Source organism: Pipistrellus kuhlii, unplaced genomic scaffold, assembly GCF_014108245.1.
Source record: "Pipistrellus kuhlii isolate mPipKuh1 unplaced genomic scaffold, mPipKuh1.p scaffold_m20_p_49, whole genome shotgun sequence".
Lineage (NCBI taxonomy): Eukaryota > Metazoa > Chordata > Mammalia > Chiroptera > Vespertilionidae > Pipistrellus > Pipistrellus kuhlii.
The window spans coordinates 2,183,606-2,189,605 of record NW_023425550.1 but is presented as its reverse complement, the minus strand read 5'-3'; the positions used below and the strand labels follow the sequence as shown (position 1 = coordinate 2,189,605).

The 6,000-nt window shown below is 45.4% G+C and overlaps 1 pseudogene; it reads left to right on the top strand.

Moving 5' to 3' along the window:
- Positions 1-1,533: 1,533 nt before the first annotated feature.
- Positions 1,534-3,626, top strand: LOC118705000 (annotated as a pseudogene).
- The last annotated feature ends 2,374 nt before the right edge of the window (positions 3,627-6,000 follow it).

Genomic DNA, 6,000 nt, shown 5'->3' with positions numbered 1-6,000 from the left:
CATGGCCATACCCTTCATGTCAAAAGAGTCAAAGCCTGGATAGGGGTACTGTACCCATCATGCCAGGGGACACAATATCTATGCTCTGAGCTAAGCTGGCCATTCCCTGGACTTTACTCTCAACATCTAGTACTGAAGAAGGTGTGCTATGGAAGCATCCTGTCACTTTGTGGCCCTGGGCCTCTGTGAATCCTGATTGAAACATCTCCACACCACCTCACCATGAAGTGTTTCTAGGTTTATTTCTCCCTGTGGTCAACATCTGCAGGGTGCTGGCTTTGTACATGTCCCAGTGTTGGCAGGTACACTAAGCTGAAAGATAGCAGATCCCCTGGTTCTGAGTTGAACAGATGGCACAATCACAATTCCTTTACCTAGACCAGGGAGCCTAGCTGCCCAAGGGCCAGGTGGGGGAGTGGGTATAGGCAGAGTGATCAGGGTAGAAGGCAGGAAGGAAGAAGAGGGCAGAGTATGTATCTATCTGGTGTCACACAGGATTCTGAAATGCAAGTATGGCCATAGGAACTCATCCCCACCCACCACCCCATTTCTCTCTTCTTCTCAAAAAGGTGAGGGAAAGACAGTTGCTGCTGCAATTCCCATGTCAGGGAAGGGCCTTTCTTTCCTTTGGGTCCACACACCAGTGAGAAATCTGGGACCCTGCTTGAGCCCTCCTTGTGCTTTCTCCATCTCTGGAGCCTGTATCTTCCCTTTTCTCTTAAACTCTTCTGCCCAAGGAGCCACAGACCATCACTGGCCTGGACTACTGTAAAAGACCCTCTCTGCTCCAGACTCGCCTCCCTGCTATTCAGTTCACCACACAACAGGTCTGATTTATGTCATGGCCTCAGGTCCCAGGCCCCTGGCAGATGCAAGTAGGCTGACAGATTAAAGTGCTTGCTCAAAAGAAGGTACCAAGGGCCTCCTCTGGGCCAGACTCAGTTCTAAGATCCTTCTCTTAGGGAGCTTGTGACCTAGGGAGGGAGCCATTGGTGCCCCAAATCAAAACCCCAAACCATCATCTCTCATGTGATGACACATAAATCAATGCTGCTAATCTGAAATGAATTATGAATGGAGATTATTCAGTGGTCCACGTTTGATGTGGCTGGCCGGACAGAGGAAGCCTCTGGAAGGAGGAGGCATTTCAGCTGAGACTTGATGAAGGAGAGGAAGAGAAGGAGAAGGATGCCACCATGAGAAGTTCTTGCCATTGATTGTCCCTTATACTGGAAGAGGAAAAGCAAAGACCACAGTGGGGATGAGCTGAGTATGCTCTGGGACCAACTGAGAAGGCCAATACAGCAGGACTTTAGTGACAGGAAATAGGGGTGGGGGTGAGGAAAGAGAAGTCCATCTTCAGGGTGGGGGGACTGTTGACCAAGGGAAGAAGACTTTGGTCGTGGTTCCCGTGGAGAGAGAGGAGGAAGCAGGGAGCAGGGCTGTTGTAGGGGAGACCCGCTGCGGCTGTTGCCACTGCCGCCTCTGTGCTCCTGGACCAGGGAAGGAGGCGTGAGTCCTGGGCGCGAGCCTCTGGCAGTGCCTGCTGCGGGAGGGTCAGTGGTGGGGAGGCGATGGCGGATATAGATAAACTCAACGTTGACAGCATCATCCAACGGCTGCTGGAAGTAAGAGGGTCCAAGCCTGGTAAGAATGTCCAGCTACAGGAGAATGAAATCAGAGGACTGTGCTTAAAATCTCGAGAGATCTTTCTCAGTCAGCCTATCCTACTAGAACTTGAAGCACCACTCAAAATATGTGGTGATATCCATGGGCAATACTATGATTTGCTTCGACTCTTTGAGTACGGTGGTTTCCCGCCAGAAAGCAACTACCTGTTCTAGGGGACTATGTGGACAGGGGGAAGCAGTCCCTGGAGACTATCTGCCTCTTACTGGCATACAAAATCAAATATCCCGAGAATTTTTTTCTTCTCAGAGGAAACCACGAATGTGCCAACATCAATAGAATTTACGGATTTTATGATGAATGTAAAAGAAGATATAACATTAAACTGTGGAAAACTTTCACAGACTGCTTTAACTGTTTACCGATAGCAGCCATCGTGGATGAGAAAATATTTTGCTGTCATGGAGGTTTATCACCAGATCTTCAATCTATGGAGCAGATTCGGCAAATTATGTGACCAACTGATGTACCAGATCAAGGTCTTCTTTGTGATCTTTTGTGTTCTGACCCCGATAAAGATGTCTTAGGCTGGGGTAAAATGACAGAGGAGTGGCCTTCACCTTTGGTGCAGAAGTGGTTGCAAAATTTCTCCATAAGCATGATTTGGATCTTATATGTAGAGCCCATCAGGTGGTTGAAGATGAATATGAATTTTTTGCAAAGAGGCAATTGGTCACTCTGATTTCTGCACCCAATTACTGTGGAGAGTTTGACAATGCAGGTGCCATGATGAGTGTGGACGAAACACTAATGTGCTCTTTTCAGATTTTAAAGCCTGCAGAGAAAAAGAAGCCGAGTGCCATGAGACCAGTAACACCTCCAAGGGATATGATCACAAAGCAAGCAAAGAAATAGATATCATTTTGACACTGCCTAGTTGAGACTTATAACATATAGTATATAGCCTTCATTTTTAAAACTGTAATGTGTATTGGTCAGCTTGCTCAAATAGTGTGTTTGTGGGGCCCTCCCTTCCATTTTTTCAGTTAATGAATGGCATTTGCTGGTTATAACAGCAAATGAAAGACTTCACTCCCAAGAAAAAATGTTTTGTTTTTTAGTTCTTCTTTTTGCAAACAAGTTTAATGATGGTGTTAAATCTGTGCACCCCCAGACAGTTTATTCTGTCTAAGGGGTAAGTGTACAATTGACTTTCTTTTTCCAGTTCAGTAAAAACCATGGATAATGTAAATGCTTGTTTTCTTTAGGATATAAAGAGAGCCCTAGGGTGCTCAGTCTGTATATGTTATTGTCATAAAATGCATACTGTTGATACAAATCACTGTGAACATTATTATTATTTTTTTAGGAATTTGTTTCAAAGGGATTGCTTATTTCTCTCATTATCTTGTCATGTACAAACTGGTTTTTATAGCTATCAACATTAGGAGTAACTTTCAACCTTGCCAGCATCACTGGTATAATGTATATTTAATTAAAGCACACTTTCCTCTACCTTATACTTAAAATGACAAAGCCATTATTTTCAATGTTTGTGACTCTTTTCTAAAGCCAAAGTTTCTGTTGAAATATGTATTGACACCCCCCCAAGGATAGGAGGTATGGTTTGTGTATCCATGCCACCTTCTTGAGGATTCAAAATCAGGTTTTTGAGTTTGAATAGCAATTAGTAACATAGTGCTGTTTAAGCTATTAATGCTTAAAATTAATAACATTTGGTACAATTTCCATATAGTCTATTCATTAAGTAATCTTTTTACAGTTGCATCAGGCCTGAACCCGTCCCTTCAGAAAGCTCCAAATTATAGATACAATACTGTTCTATACGACTGAGCAATTATGCTTTCTTTGGCCTACAGCCTTTATTCTGCGGTGAAGTTGAGGCTTATAAGTCAAAACAAAAGAACTATCTTACCTATCCACCAGTTTATACAGAACTTACATTATCTATGACTTTTTTAAACCCAAGATCTGTTCAAAAGAAATCTGTTTCAACAGATGACCGTGTATAATACCATGTGATAAATGTGAATTCAGACTTATTAAATGACGAACTTGTTAAAAAAAAAAAAAAAAAAAAGGGAAAAAGACTTTGGAATTTACTCTAAGGAGATGGGAAAACACAGGGAGGACCTGTCACAGGGAGCAGAGGGGTGGTATTGCAGTTTGCCTTGGCTGCCATATGGGTGGGAGTGGAGTAGAGAGAGGACAGAGTAGATGCAGAGAGAAAAGGAGGCAGGTTAATGAACCATTGAGACATAGAGAGGGGCAGCAATCACTGACTAATGTCAATAAAATCTGATGATGGATTAGACTGGGCTCAGGAACAAAGGAGAGGGAATACAGAATCCTGGCATCTTTGCTTGAGCAACCAGGTGGTAGGCTGAGCCCTTGGGGGATCCTGGGGAAGAGGTAAATGTGCTGAGGGGGATGAAGTGCTCTGGCTTGGACATATTCCTTCTAAAATCCCCATGGAGCATCCAAGTGGGCAGTTTGATGAGCACATGTGTAGCTCAGAGAAGAGGAACATTTGGAATCACTGGCAGGCAAACAAACTCTCCAATGAGAGGACCTTGGCTGAGGCTGGGAGTCCACCATCACACACTGAACTGCAGCGGCGGGGGGGGGGGGGGCGCAAATAATCAAAGCCAAGCCAGACAGAAGGATGCTGAGGCTGTGGGGCACACAGAACAGCTCCCATGCTGCTGTTGGGAATTCTAAGGATAAGTAGGCAAAGAGGGGGTAGGTCAGCCAGGAGGTGGGGTGTCATAGAAACAGAGAAAGGAAAGTGTTTTGAGAAGGAAGGAGCGTCAACTGTGTTGAGAGGGGGAGCAAAATGAGATGACAAAGAAGAGACAGTAGAGGCATCACAGCCCAGCCCTGGCAGAATGGGTGCTCTGAGGCAGAACTGGAAAGTCAACAGGAAGGAACAAAAGGAAAGTAGAAAGAGATGAGACTGAAAACAGTGGAACTGAATCAACAGTTGGTGACACAGGACCCACATATGCTCCCATGGGAATACCCTAAAGAAGGATCCCAAGCAAATCCACCAAAAAAATGGTGGAAACCAAGGAAGAGGACAGCATGAGGTGCAAGTCATGGCAGGTAGACTAATGCTGAGGTTCAGTGGTCAGAAATTTGCCAGGTGGGTATTAAGAGCAGCGGTTCACCTGTATAGCAGGCAGTCTTGGCATTCAATGGGGATAAAGGGAAGGAGTCTATGCACAAGGTCAACTGGGAAACGTGGTTTGTGATGGAACACTCATATTTCTTCATTTACAAGCCAGGAGGTAGGAAAGTTGGGGGAGGGAGTAAGACCATATAGACAAGCCAAGGTGCAACTATGAGACAAACTCCAATGTGGTCTACTTCTCAGAGACAGGTGAGTATAAAAATATGAGAGTGCCTTTGAACTTGACACTAGGACCTTTCTCCTATAAAGAGGTCAACAATGCTTCTCAACCCTGGAGAGAAAACAAGGAAAGAAGGTTCACAAAAGAAGAAATGGGAATGGCCAAAAAACATGTGCAAAGTTGCCCAACCTCACTGATGACAAGGGACATGGAAGATACACGGTAACAGGGTAGTGCCTATCCCCATTGGATGTTCAAATGGTCAAATCTGGACAGGACCAAAGGCTGCTCGGGCTGTGAGGCACACTGGACTACTACTGAGCTGCTGGGCTGGGCGAAGTGAGTGAAGCCACACATGGGAGATAATGAAGTAGCAATGTCTAATCACGTTGGCAACAGGCTCAGCCGTAGTCCCAACAAAACCACTTCTTGGTATACATGCCAAAGCCTTAGTCCTGACAGTGGCTCAGACAGGTATGTGCAAGATGCTGCTGACAACAGTGTTTGTAATGGCTGAAGACTGGGAACAACCTGAATGCCCATCCATAGGGTCATAGAAATAAACAAGGGTTGTGATTTGACAAGGAGCATGAGCAAGCTGGACACTTGGGGAAATTTTGAGCTGTCAAGTTTGAGTGGGAAAAGCAAGTCACAGAGAAGGATTCTGACCAGATACCAAGCAACAAAAGAAAAGGGGTGGTGGTGGTGGGGGGGTAGGCAAATACCTGGAGGTGTGACCCCGAGGAAACCTGTCTACCATCTCACAGATGGAGAGGCTATTCACAGGGTCCCAGATCACATAATGGGACAGGTGCAAGATGATGAGACCTTTGGGATTGGAGCTCTGTTTTGAGCTGAGGCAGATACTGTTTGTGCAGTATCTACACCAAGGTGGCAAAGAAAAGGGGAAGGATTCCAGGTAGGACAGACAGAGATCTCTGGAGAGGCACAACACTCATACTGCCCTCAGGGGCCCAGAGAGCACTGTCCCAGAGCC